The sequence below is a fragment of the Dendrobates tinctorius genome, unplaced genomic scaffold (assembly GCF_039654945.1).
Source record: "Dendrobates tinctorius isolate UK_male_01 unplaced genomic scaffold, ASM3965494v1 ptg000069l, whole genome shotgun sequence".
Classification (NCBI taxonomy): Eukaryota; Metazoa; Chordata; class Amphibia; order Anura; family Dendrobatidae; genus Dendrobates; species Dendrobates tinctorius.
The window spans coordinates 1950851-1966037 of NW_027361737.1; positions in this window are offsets into that span (position 1 = coordinate 1950851).

Below are 15187 nucleotides of genomic sequence, written 5' to 3' on the forward strand. Positions count from 1 at the left end.
TCCGTATTTGCTAGGTTTTGATGGTATGTATTGACGAAATGCGCATCTGCAACGAAAACCAGGGAGCATTTCGTCAATTGTGACATTTGCCCCAGGGCGATAGTTTATCTTACAGTTTTCCACAAATTTTTGGAATACATCGCGAATTGGAGCAAGCCGGTCATATGTTTTATGTTCGGTTCGGGTAGTTCTGTCATCAAACCGAAGGCAACGAATTAGAATCTTGAATCTTTTTAGAGACATAACAAGGCTAAATTTTTCAATTCCATCACTTTCTATACCCCAAAGTTCCTCCAAACTTTGCCGATTTGCCCTATAAGCTCCTGCAAGGTATAATAATCCAATAAAATGCACGCAGTTCGATTTAATCCGTGGGCTTCAGGATTCTGTCACAGATGAACTTGTGCTTTATATTGTCTATATATTGATTAGTGTATATGACAATAGAGTCCAGAATGTCATCTGTGAAAAAAGTATTCCAGCATTCAGCTGCATTTTTTGCATTACGTGCTGGTCCCATAACTGCAGGAAGGTGAGTGATAATGTTATGAGGTTCCATACGTTTTTTTATGGGTGGATTCTTGTTCCATTTGGTTTTTTTATCATTTCCCATATAATAAGATTCTATATCTTCTTCCTCCTCATCACTGTCACCATCTTGCTCTGTTTCAGAATTTAGTTCACAGACTTCCACCTCATCATGAGAATCAATCTCACTTTCTTCAAAATCCTCATTCATTGTGGGGTCTGCATCATCATCATCATCATCATCATCATCATCTAACAGCATGTTTCCCACTTCCTCAACATGATGGGGTTTTGAAAGATCATACATTTTCTTCTCCATTTCAGAAGATAATCTGAAGCAAGAGAGAGAATATGCATTAGGGAACAATGTGCCTGAGAAGCACACTTTCATTTGTAAGAAAGTCTACCTTATTTATATGAAATATCCACAAACCTTTCTCTATCCATTCATAAAACAAGCTAAAGAAACAATAGTAATGACTAAAAACATTACATACCAACCTTATAAAGTGTGATGTGTTCGGGACCAATGAGCCTGAGAAGCCAGCACAGCTATATCTTCCTTCCTGAAGCTCTGCAGACCAACTGTGGTATCAGGTTTCACACAGCAGCTAGAGCCAGGAGACTATCTAGAGGGAGGGGGTTTCCTGAAAATCTGGTGAGAAGAGAGAAATGAAAGTAGAAGAGCTGCGCCTGTCAGATCCATTGTTCCTGACGGAGGGTTAAAACTCGATCTATCCAGCAAAAGATAGACAAAGGAAACTTAGATCAGTTTACACACCTATATACTGCCATTCCCCTTATCCCTCCTAAGTTGGAGCTCTACTATAGTGGGAGCAAGCTTTGGATCATCCTCTTGCTCAATTCTAGGAGATGAAGAACTTTTAATGCCATACCAGCAGAATACTGGCAGGAGTGCACCAAATTCAAAGTGTCCGCTCCCATCCAGCATTTAAGAGCGCAACTCCAACCAAATATTGCTTCAGTGACCTCGCATTCTTGGTCTGCATTCACTATTGTGTCATGCTACATCTGGCCCTGGATTTCAGAGCCCTGAAATGGTTTATCATGGAGCATCATGGTGTTCTCACAGAAGAATTTGCAGCAACCCTGAGAAGAAGCAATCCACAACAGAGCTCTGAGATAAGGCAGCTACCGTATAATACCAGTAAGACTGCACCTACACAAACAAAAAAAGTCCTATGGGTAAGTAAAATAGAAAAGCATCTGCTGTACAATATTTACCTTGACAGACCATGTACAGTAGGTCTGCCTTAAAGATGCATTACCATGAAGATTTTTTTGCTAAATCTTTGTATATATGTTTGTAGTGTAATGTCAGTGTGTTAATATACTCACATATCACCTTCTCAGGGGTCCAATGCCATTCAGCTCTACTACTCAACAACGTCAACATTATTCAGACTATATAGCTCACACTACGCTCTGTGCATGAGCTGGAAGTTTCATTTACAAAGAAAGCTTATGGAGCCTCGTTCTGTAAAAGCCTCTTTTGGACCATGCAGAATGCAGTGTGACCCGGAGAGTCTCAATAACGGTGACATCACTGAGATGAAGAGATAAACAGTGCTTAATCCCAGAGACGGCAGTAGTAGGTGAGTATATTAACACACTCACACTATAGTACATGCACATATACAAAGATTAAGTAAAAAAAAGATGGTGCTGTCGCTGTGTAGGGAAATGTATGATTTACCTCTACAGAGGTAATGTTATGAGATGCTGTGACTACCCTCACTTTCTGTCTCATTACTTAATTGTTTTTGCAGAAAAATACAGCCTACCTGAAAACAATTAATTACTTACCAACTGCCAATTGCATCTTCATGATCAGTCATAATCCAGAGTTATTGGAAGCAAGGGAGCTGAAGTGAGTGCATTGCTAGGGACTAAAGGCCCCTTTACATTTAGCGATGCACCAGCGATCCCGACCACGATACGACCCGGTCAGGATCGCTGGTGCGACGCAGCAGCAGTCGTTACTTACCTTTCAGATGCAGCGATCCTCCTGCACGCGTCAACGCATGGCTCGTCGGCGCCAGCAGGAAGCGCCCGACGAGAAATGGACCTGCACGATCTCGCGTGACCAGCGACAGACAGCGGGGGAGCCGGTCGGAGGTAAGTATCACACATAGCGATATCGCTAGCAATATCGCTGCTGCGTCACAAAATCGGTGATGCTTTAGCGATATTGCTAGCGATATCGCTATGTGTAAAACCCCCTTTAATTAAATATATCCATGTTTTGACTGATATTTTTTTGATCATGTTATATTTTTCATTGTCCATTTGACATTGTGTGACACTAAGTGATCAGAAAGTGCACCAGTGCTAGAACAAATGTACTTAAGAAATGCAGAACTATTATAATCAGGAGCACTCTTGTTCTGTTAACCACAGGGCAAGTGTACTGCTTCCAGGAAAAGCACCGCATCTATTATAAGAAATAATGTGGAGAATTGTACCTTGGTAAGATCATACTATAAAATCATAAGAAGCGCATGATACCTTTTCCTGTTACTTTAAAATGTAGAAATATTTCCATAATTATCCCAGATTAAGTTGAAGTCTAACATTCTTTTCTGTCCATTCTGGTAAATTTCTGTAGTAAATCAGAGCCAGTTATGCGTCGCTGAACTTTCATTTTAGTAATTAGCAATTTTTCTGCATTATAATTTAAGGCAATGTCGTTGATTTGAGCAAGTCATGTAATGAATCATTATACCATACAGAAGCTTTTAAGATAGCCAAAGTGATTTTAAAGAGGTTGTTCTAGAAGGTCTAGCCATGAGGGTAAAACGTCTAAATTAAAAGAGTGCTATTCTGTAATCATGGCTGTAAAATAAAGGTGCTCAGTAAGAAGTCCTATTACAATCAGAAATTGAAAGAAGCATATCTCCATCTTGTGCACAGTAGCCAAGGAAAATGATGAATACCTTAGGTAACTCATTCCGTGCAAAATCAGTCTTTCACTGTCAATGCTAAATGAACTCATTTGCTCTCAAATCTGCTTAGTCAGTATGGAAGTATACTCAATTCAACCATATTAGCAAATCCTTTAATCTTGACTAGTCCACCGAGTACGAAATCTGGAAATGTGTTAATATGACTGGACATATCTAGTAGGATAAGAAATGATTATTTTAATTACCGTCCAATCAAGTTATGTTTCCTTTTCTTACTGAACTATTGACCTTTTGATACATTATTATGGGGTGTGTGCTGAGATAAATCCATTGTCTTGAATGGTATTGAATTTACAAACAATTACCGACAAAGCTGCACTGATGCCGAGATCTTTTATTTATAGCATATTTACTTATTGTTATCATATTATTCAATTACAAGTCAGAATTATCATGTGTTCTACATTGAAAGTGACATTAAACTGCATCATTATATTAGTGAGGTTCAGTTTTCTTTAATTTAGACACTCTTACACTTGTACAAAAATTGACGCTATTCTGTTTAGTTGATTGTATTTTGTATTAACTTTTGACTGAGGAATATTTGTGGAATCAAATAAATCATGGTGGTTCATTTTGGGGGTCCACGATTATCTATAGAGTCTGGCACACCCATGTATACTGATTTTAATGGTAACCTGTCACCAGTTTTTTCCAATACGGCCACCACCTTTCAGCCCCATGTGACAGCATTCTAAAATGCTGTATATATGACTCCAATTCATTCTTTATGGCAAAAATAAGACCTTTTATTATAATCACCAATGGGGCTGTCCAGTCCGGTCTTCTTGTGGCGCCTCCTCTCTTCTTAGACTTGCCGTCCTCATTCTCTGCTTTTTGTTGATTATGCATCCTACGTCATCTACACAGTGTCCTCCATCGCTATCCTGCGCAGAAGATAGATCTCCTTCTTATCAAACTTTCTATTCTTCAATCTATGTTGAATGTGGCAGTCAGGGTCGTATTTGCTTTCAGCCGTTTCACTGACGCATCCACCTTTTGCCAGTTATTACACTAGTTGATCATTTGCTGCAGAGTACAAAATACACTTATCTCACCCACAATCTGCAGTCTATCATCCTACCCATGCTATTCATTCTGCAACTGATCTAAGACTAACATCATCCATAATCCATAATAATCCATAATAATAAAGTGTGCTGTAAAAACACATCTCTTCAGATAAGCCTATTGCCTCACTTCACTAATCTAACTCTTTCCTGTCTATATTTTCCTCAGAATCTGGCCCCTTCTACTCAAATGTCTCCATATCCTCCATGCACCAAATAGCACTTGGTGATTGTACTTAGGCAGATAATGGCTGATGATGACTGGATCATGCTGGTTTATTAGAAATGCCTTATTTAGTATAATGATGGTTGGACCATACATGAGAATCACTTTTTACCTTTTGTGTTCCACAAGTTTCATTACAGATTGTAAGGTTGCAAGCAGGACCCTCACTCCTCCTGCAACTGTTGAACTACAGTATGTGATACTTTGTAAAGTCATTTTTGTTTGTATATGTCCCTGCTTAATTGTAAACTGCTGAAGAATATGTTGGCTCTATATAATATCTAATATCTATACTATTTTTATAGTGTTTTGTGCATTCATTTTACGCTAGCAAATAATCTCGAAACGAGCATTCCAAGGATTGGTCATTGACGATTGCCGACGTGTCTAAATAAATGGGCCCTTACATCAGTTTTAGTTCTGTGGATTTTCTGGAAATATTGTAGACTAACAAGGCATAATAAGATGCTTATTCAAATTAAGACTATTGTATGTAGAATAGAAAATGATAATAGAGATTTACATATTGGAATGACAAATCCTTTTCCACTCTACCCACCATTACGTGAAGTGGTATCTAACAGCTTCATTCTTCTCTGAATCTCAGAGCTTTTACATTATGCCTAAATTGTTGACCATAACTAAAGCAATTTTGTGTAACAATGTGATATTATACTATGATTATAACTAATCCATGTACCGTATATACTCGAGTATAAGCCAACCAGAGTATAAGCGGAGGCACCTAATTTTGCCATGGAAAACTGAGTAAGCTTATTGACTCGAGTATAAGCCGGATATGCATTGTCCCCTCATCCCTTTCCTGGCATGCATTGCTCCCCCGTCCCTGTCCTGGTATGCATGGCTCCCCCATCTCCCCAATGCCTGTTAATCTATGCATAGCTCCCCGGTCTCTGTCCTGCTATGCATGTCTCCCCCATCCCGTCCCGGTATGCATGGCTCCTTATCCCCTATTTTACGCAGCCTCCAGCATGCCCTTGCAGCATCTTGGTGGTCCCGGTGCCTTCGCAGCATCTCAATGGTTCTGTCTTCCAGCAGCATGTGGCGCCGCTCATTAAGGTAATGACTATGCACTCCACGCCTATGGGAGTGGAGACGTCTGCATATTCATTACCTTAATGAGCAGCGCCACGTGATCGCACCAGACGAGCTGCTGGAAGCCGGAACCATCGAGATGCTGTGAAGGCACCGGGACCACGAAATGTGGCTAAACAAAGTAGTAAGAGGGGTAATTAACAGTAAAAAGAAAGCATTTAAACTACTAAAGCAGGATGGCACCATTGAAGCTCTAAAAAACTATAGGGAGAAAAATAATTTATCAAAATAAATAATTAATGCTGCCAAAAAGGAAACGGAAAAGCATTAAGGAGAGTAAAACTAATCCCAATCTGTTCTTAAGCTATATCAGTAAAAGAATCAATAGTGAAAATGTAGGCCCCTTAAAAAATTGTGAGAAAAGAATGGTTGTAGATGATGAGGAAAAACTAATATAATAAACACCTTCTTCTTCACGGTATTCACGGTGGAAAATGAAATGCTTGGTGAAATGCCGAGAGACAAAGAAAATCCTATATTAAGGGTCACAAATCTAACCCAAGAAGAGGTGCGAAACTGGCTAAATAAGATTAAAATATATAAATCTCCGGGTCCGGATGGCATACACCCACGAGTAGAGTTGAGCGACTTTTGGTTTTTTAGGGTCGCGTTTCGTTTCGTGAAACCCGACTTTTCCAAAAGTCGGGTCGAGCAAGATCGTCCGATTATAGGGAAAAGTCGGGGTCGTCCCGAAACACGAAACCCAATGTAAGTCAATGGGGAATAAAAGTCGGCAGTGAGAGGAGGACAGGAAACACACCTACAGTGCCCATTTGAATGCCAAAAGCATCAATTCTTCTTACTTAAGCTTGTCAACCTTAATTAACTTCATAATACAAGTTACGCACTGAAAAATGGGGGTTATTTGGCTAAAGTTGTGGGGGGGGAGGGCTGGCTGCAGGTTTTCATGTGCCCTGGGTGAAAGAGCGCCCCTTTAACACATACCACAACTCATCATGCTCCGATACGGCAGATAAATAGCGGTATAGTACAATGAAAAATACCTCACTTTTTACATCTCATGACGAGGCCCATCTATTTCTCCATACAGAATCATTGGTCCCATATAATGTTTGAAACAGTATATGATGAGCTCCACATAATGCTACAGTATATGTTGGTCCCCATGGATGAAGCTCCACTGTCTTATGGGCCCAAATAATGCTCCAAACATAATGGGCCCCATTTATAATGCTCTAGTGTATAATGGGCCCTGTAAATGCTGCTCCAGTGTCTGATGTCCACCTTTGGAATGTTCCAGTGTATGGTGGGCCCCATCTATCATTCTCCAGAGTATAGTGCTCCCCAAAAATTGCTGTCCCAACATTGAAAACAATCAAATAAGTCTCCTCGCTAGGGAATCCCTGTACTTGTCTGGACAGGTGCTGTAGCTTGCTTAACAGCTCGCCAGCTGTTCTCACGCCCAGTATGGATTGCACGTGATTGCACAGAGGTTAGAAAGGGTACCGTATCCCTGGATAACATGTATGGATAGCGTACACATTCAAAATATATGTGTCAGGAGGCAGGCTCAGACGGTGTCAGGCCCAGTATGGATTGCACGTGATTGCACAAAGGTTAGAAAGGGTACCGTATCCCTGGATAACATGTATGGATAGCGTACACATTCAAAATATATGTCTCAGGAGGCAGGCTCAGACGGTGTCAGGCACAGTATGGATTGCACGTGATTGCACAAAGGTTAGAAAGGGTACCGTATCCCCGGATAACATGTATGGATAGCGTACACATTCAAAATATATGTCTCAGGAGGCAGGCTCAGTCGGTGTTAGGCCCAGTATGGATTGCACGTGATTGCACAAAGGTTAGAAAGGGTACCGTATCCCCGGATAACATGTATGGATAGCGTACACATTCAAAATATATGTCTCAGGAGGCAGGCTCAGACAGTGTTAGGCCCAGTATGGATTGCACGTGATTGCACAAAGGTTAGAAAGGGTACCGTATCCCTGGATAACATGTATGGATAGCGTACACATTCAAAATATATGTCTCAGGAGGCAGGCTCAGACGGTGTTAGGCCCAGTATGGATTGCACGTGATTGCACAAAGGTTAGAAAGGGTACCGTATCCCTGGATAACATGTATGGATAGCGTACACATTCAAAATATATGTCTCAGGAGGCAGGCTCAGACGGTGTCAGGCCCAGTATGGATTGCACGTGATTGCACAAAGGTTAGAAAGGGTACCGTATCCCTGGATAACATGTATGGATAGCGTACACATTCAAAATATATGTCTCAGGAGGAAGGCTCAGACGGTGTCAGGCCCAGTATGGATTGCACGTGATTGCACAAAGGTTAGAAAGGGTACCGTATCCCCGGATAACATGTATGGATAGCGTACACATTCAAAATATATGTCTCAGGAGGCAGGCTCAGACGGTGTCAGGCACAGTATGGATTGCACGTGATTGCACAAAGGTTAGAAAGGGTACCGTATCCCCGGATAACATGTATGGATAGCGTACACATTCAAAATATATGTCTCAGGAGGCAGGCTCAGACGGTGTTAGGCCCAGTATGGATTGCACGTGATTGCACAAAGGTTAGAAAGGGTACCGTATCCCTGGATAACATGTATGGATAGCGTACACATTCAAAATATATGTCTCAGGAGGCAGGCTCAGACGGTGTCAGGCCCAGTATGGATTGCACGTGATTGCACAAAGGTTAGAAAGGGTACCGTATCCCTGGATAACATGTATGGATAGCGTACACATTCAAAATATATGTCTCAGGAGGAAGGCTCAGACGGTGTCAGGCCCAGTATGGATTGCACGTGATTGCACAAAGGTTAGAAAGGGTACCGTATCCCCGGATAACATGTATGGATAGCGTACACATTCAAAATATATGTCTCAGGAGGCAGGCTCAGACGGTGTTAGGCCCAGTATGGATTGCACGTGATTGCACAAAGGTTAGAAAGGGTACCGTATCCCTGGATAACATGTATGGATAGCGTACACATTCAAAATATATGTCTCAGGAGGCAGGCTCAGACGGTGTTAGGCCCAGTATGGATTGCACGTGATTGCACAAAGGTTAGAAAGGGTACCGTATCCCTGGATAACATGTATGGATAGCGTACACATTCAAAATATATGTCTCAGGAGGCAGGCTCAGACGGTGTCAGGCCCAGTATGGATTGCACGTGATTGCACAAAGGTTAGAAAGGATACCGCATCCCTGGATAACATGTATGGATAGCGTACACATTCAAAATATATGTCTCAGGAGGCAGGCTCAGACGGTGTCAGGCCCAGTATGGATTGCACGTGATTGCACAAAGGTTAGAAAGGGTACTGTATCCCTAGATAACATGTATGGATAGCGTACACATTCAAAATATATGTCTCAGGAGGCAGGCTCAGACGGTGTCAGGCCCAGTATGGATTGCACGTGATTGCACAAAGGTTAGAAAGGGTACCGTATCCCCGGATAACATGTATGGATAGCGTACACATTCAAAATATATGTCTCAGGAGGCAGGCTCAGACGGTGTTAGGCCCAGTATGGATTGCACGTGATTGCACAAAGGTTAGAAAGGGTACCGTATCCCCGGATAACATGTATGGATAGCGTACACATTCAAAATATATGTCTCAGGAGGCAGGCTCAGATGGTGTTAGGCCCAGTATGGATTGCACGTGATTGCACAAAGGTTAGAAAGGGTACCGTATCCCTGGATAACATGTATGGATAGCATACACATTCAAAATATATGTCTCAGGAGGCAGGCTCAGACGGTGTCAGGCACAGTATGGATTGCACGTGATTGCACAAAGGTTAGAAAGGGTACCGTATCCCCGGATAACATGTATGGATAGCGTACACATTCAAAATATATGTCTCAGGAGGCAGGCTCAGACGGTGTCAGGCACAGTATGGATTTGACGGCCCAGATTACACAGCGGAGGAGCAGGGAGAGGTAAAGATTGCAAATGCTGGGGCCCTGCCCAAGCAAGGGGGCCCACTCGTGGGCGTCGGTACTGGCACTGGGCCCCTCATAGTACAGCGGTGTGTCTGACGGGGGTGTGCACCACCACCATCAGAGACACTTGATTGCACTATGAGGGACCCTGTGCCAGTGCCCGCGCCCAAGAGTCGGCCTACCCACCTGTCCAGGGCAACGGCACTCGCACGGTGTCGTGCGGTAGGTGGTGACCCCGGCCATGGGGGAGAGGCAGCACAGTTAGGGAGTTTTAGAAAGTGGCATATGTTGATGTTGGACATTCAGCTGATGCAAAAGGCGAAATAGGTGAAGTACCAGGAAGAGGTGGACCAAAGCAAGCCATTTTTCTGTCACCCTATGTGTCATCAGGGGAAGGTGGGACAAAATCCTTGGAAACCCATGCGTGGTTCATTTTAATGAAGGTTAAATCATCCACATTTTGGATTGACAGACGGGTCCTTTTTTCAGTAAGGATTGATCCAGCTGCACTGAAGACTCTTTCCGATAGCACACTTGCAGCTGGGCAAGCGAGCTCCTGTAAGGCATATTGGGCCAATTCAGGCCAGGTGTCCAGTTTAGCGGCCCAATAGTCAAAGAGCAATGACCTGTGTGGGAGAACATCGATATGGGAGGAAAAGTAGTTTGTAACCATAGTTGACAACTGCTGTCTCCTGTCACTTTCCATCGATGCAGTATTACCAGTTGTGTGAGCGGTATTTGAAAAATCAGTCCACAACATTGTCATGAAACCCCTGTCTCCAACGCCACTTCTGCTGTGTGCACCACGAACACCTCTGCCAAGCTGCCCCCGGCCCGTACGGCTCGTGTGAGAACCATCACCGCTGCTGTGTGCTGGGAATGCCTCAAGCAACCGATTTACCAGAGTTGCTTGTTTATTAGCCAATATTAGGTCAAAATTCTCCTGTGGCATGATGTTTTGTAATTTGCCTTTATAGCGTGGATCCAGGATGCTGGCCAACCAGTAGTCGTCATCGTTCATCATTTTGGCAATGCGGGGGTCCCTTTTTAGGATCCGCAAGGCATATTCTGACATGTGGGCCAATGTTCCCGGTGTCAATGATGCACTGCGAGTGCTGGGTGGAGGAGCACTTTCTGGCAAATCCACATCCCTCCAGTCACGCACAAACCCTGTACCAGACCTTGCCACACCAACATTTTCACTTGCCCCACGAGATGCATCCTCCTCCCCTAAGTAATCATCCCCATCATCCTCCTCTTCTTCCTCCACCTCGTCCAGGAGAGGTCCCTGAGCAGACAATGGCTGAATGTCATCAAGGATTCCCTCCTCCTCTTCCTCCTCATCAACATTGGCTGTAGACGCCTGCTCCTTAAGGTGCGTCAAAGTTTGCATGAGCAGACGCATAAGTGGGATGCTCATGCTTAGGATGGCGTCATCTGCGCTTACCAGCCGTGTGCATTCCTCAAAACACTGAAGGACTTTACAAAGGTCTTTCAGCTTCGACCACTGCACGCCTGTCAACTCCATGTCTGCTCTCAAAGTGCCTGGCCGTGTATCCTCCCACAAATGCATTATGGCCTGCCTCTGCTCGCACAGCCGCTCCACCATGTGCAGGGTGGAGTTCCACCTTGTTGCAATGTCGATAATGAGGCGGTGGTTGGGAAGGTGGAGCAATCGCTGCAGCTTCTGCATACGAACGGAGTGTACAGGCGACCGGCGGATGTGCGCGCACAGTCTTCGCACCTTCTGGAGTAGGGCTGTTAACTCCGGATAATTTTTGAGGAAGCACTGCACCACCAGGTTCAAGGTGTGAGCCAAGCAAGGTATGTGGCTGAGTTTTGAAAGGGCTATGGCTGCCACAAAATTACGGCCGTTATCACTAACTACCCTGCCTGCCTCAAGATGTACACTGCCCAGCCATGACTCAGTTTGTCGCTTCAAGTACTCGGCCAGCACCTCGGCGGTGTGTCTGTCGCCCAAACACATCATCTGCAACACAGCCTGCTGACGCTTTCCACTAGCTGCTCGATAGGGGGACACATCGTGTGCAACAGTGGCAGCTGCAGATGGAGTGCTCGTACGACTGCGCTCTGTGGACGAGCTTTCGCTTCTGGAGGAGGAGGAGGAGGAGGAGGGTCGAACGCCTACAGCCAACTGTTTCCTATACCGTGGGCTAGGCAGCACTGTCCCACCACCGCTGTCCCCTGTGGACCCTGCATCCACCACATTAACCCAGTGCGCAGTGATGGACACGTAACGGCCCTGGCCATGCCGACTGGACCATGCATCAGTTATGAGGTGCACCTTTCCGCTCACTGACTGCTTGAGTGCATGGACAATGCGGTCTTTCACATGATGGTGGAGGGCTGGGATGGCTTTGTGAGAGAAGAAGTGGCGACTGGGTAGGTCATAGCGTGGTACTGCATAGGCCATGAGTTCGCGGAAAGCTGTGCTTTCCACCAACCGAAAGGGCATCATCTCAAACGAGATTAGTTTGGCAATGTGGGCGTTCAAACCCAGTGTACGCGGATGAGAGACTGAGTACTTTCTTGACCTACTCATAGTGTCTGGGAGGGTGAGCTGGACTTGAGAGCTGCATATGGTGGAAGTAGCGGTGGACAGGGCGGACTGAGAGAGGGTTGATGATGGTGATAGAGTTGGTGTTCTTTCTGATGGCCTAGAATCAGTCTTTCGTTGATATAACAGTGGGATTCCCTGACTGCTGTGGTCTTGCAACGACACCTCAACATTTGCTGCTGTGCTAACCGGTGGGCTTACAGTGGGGGAAACAATGTAGCGTTGCTGACTACCTTCGTTGTGATCAGTTGCACATGTGGCACTTGAGGTTTGGTGTTGTGTCCACGCTTGCAAGTGCATGCTGGTTAAATGTCTAAGCATGCAACTGGTATTCAAATTTTTCAGATTTTTCCCTCGGCTAAAGGTCTTTGCGCACTTCTTACAGATAACCTTGGCCTGATCATGAGGATTTTGTTCAAAAAAGTGCCACACTGCACTCTTCCTACTTTGGCAGACATTTTGCGGCCTAGCACGCTGTGATCTTTTGACCCTCTGGACAAGCTGTCCAGCAACTCTTTTGATGTTTGGAACCTGTCTTTGGAGTGCTCCGGGCCTGCCAGATAACAGCTGTTGCGATGTCGATGTCTGCTGTGGATGCTCCTCATCTGAGCTATTGGAAGCAGCACCCTCTTCCCCCAATGGATGCCAATCTGGGTCAACAACTGGGTCATCCATCACCTCCTCTTCTATGTCATGTGCACCTTTCTCTGTGTCACCGTGTATGGTGGTATAGTGTGCGGGAAGGGGCACCTGAGTCTCATCAGGGTCAAAATCTGGCTCTGTACACTGCGAGGACAATGTAGTGCTCTGAGTGAATGTACCAGCAGAATCATCCATCAGCGGCTGTGCATCAGTGCACTCCATGTCAGATTCATCTTGGCCTGGGTAATTCACCATTTGACTTGATAATCCAGGCATGGAATGTGAAAACAGCTCCATGGAGTAATCAGTAGTATGGCCTGCGTCATCCTTCAATCTTGGTTGGGGTGAAGGACACAAGGAAAGGTGTGGTTCATGAACATGAGCCTCAAATGATGACTCAGTGCTTTTACTTTTTACAACTGAAGAAGAGGAGGCGATAGAGCTGGAGGCTGAGTCAGCAATGTAAGACAAAACTTTTTCCTGATGCTCTGCCTTTAAAAGCGGTTTGCCAACTCCTAGAAAACTAAGCGTTCGAGGCCTTATGTAGCCAGACGATGACGCAGGGTCAGCACCTCCTGCATTCGGTCCTATTTTGCTCTTGCCACTACCATCAGATCCACCACCAACACCACCATTACCAGCTGCCAACCCCCGCCCAATTCCACGGCCTCTTCCACCAGCCTTCCTCATTTTTGGTAGAAATGTAGACAAAATCCAACAAACTATATAGTAATGTAAAACAAGGTACAAGGTGTCTATAGGACAGGGGAGATTTAGAATTTCTGCACACACTTGTGGACAGTGGACACTTTTGGATTGTGTGAGGCCCACTGATATCTGAGCGCTATGTGACAGGCTCGATGGCACAGCTGCCTGTGACCAAAGTGACGAGAGGATAATGGAGATTTTGAATCTCTGCGCACACTTTTGGACACTGGACACTTGTGGATTGTGTGAGGCCCACTGATATCTGAGCGCTATGTGTCACGCTCGATGGCACAGCTGCCTGTGACCAAAGTGACGAGAGGATAATGGAGATTTTGAATCTCTGCGCACACTTTTGGACACTGGACACTTGTGGATTGTGTGAGGCCCACTGATATCTGAGCGCTATGTGACACGCTCGATGGCACAGCTGCCTGTGATCAAAGTGACGAGAGGATAATGGAGATTTTGAATCTCTGCGCACACTTTTGGACACTGGACACTTGTGGATTGTGTGAGGCCCACTGATATCTGAGCGCTATGTGACAGGCTCGATGGCACAGCTGCCTGTGACCAAAGTGACGAGAGGATAATGGAGATTTTGAATCTCTGCGCACAATTTTGGACACTGGACACTTGTGGATTGTGTGAGGCCCACTGATATCTGAGCGCTATGTGACACGCTCGATGGCACAGCTGCCTGTGACCAAAGTGACGAGAGGATAATGGAGATTTTGAATCTCTGCGCACACTTTTGGACACTGGACACTTGTGGATTGTGTGAGGCCCACTGATATCTGAGCGCTATGTGACACGCTCGATGGCACAGCTGCCTGTGACCAAAGTGACGAGAGGATAATGGAGATTTTGAATCTCTGCGCACACTTTTGGACACTGGACACTTGTGGATTGTGTGAGGCCCACTGATATCTGAGCGCTATGTGACAGGCTCGATGGCACAGCTGCCTGTGACAAAAGTGACGAGAGGATAATGGAGATTTTGAATCTCTGCACACACTTTTGGACACTGGACACTTGTGGATTGTGTGATGCCCACTGATATCTGAGCGCTATGTGACAGGCTCGATGGCACAGCTGTGACCAAAGTGACGAGAGGATAATGGAGATTTTGAATCTCTGCGCACACTTTTGGACACTGGACAGTTGTGGATTGTGTGAGGCCCACTGATATCTGAGCGCTATGTGACAGGCTCGATGGCACAGCTGCCTGTGACAAAAGTGACGAGAGGATAATGGAGATTTTGAATCTCTGCGCACACTTTTGGACACTGGACACTTGTGGATTGTGTGAGGCCCACTGATATCTGAGCGCTATGTGACAGGCTCGATGGCACAGCTGTGACCAAAGTGACGAGAGGA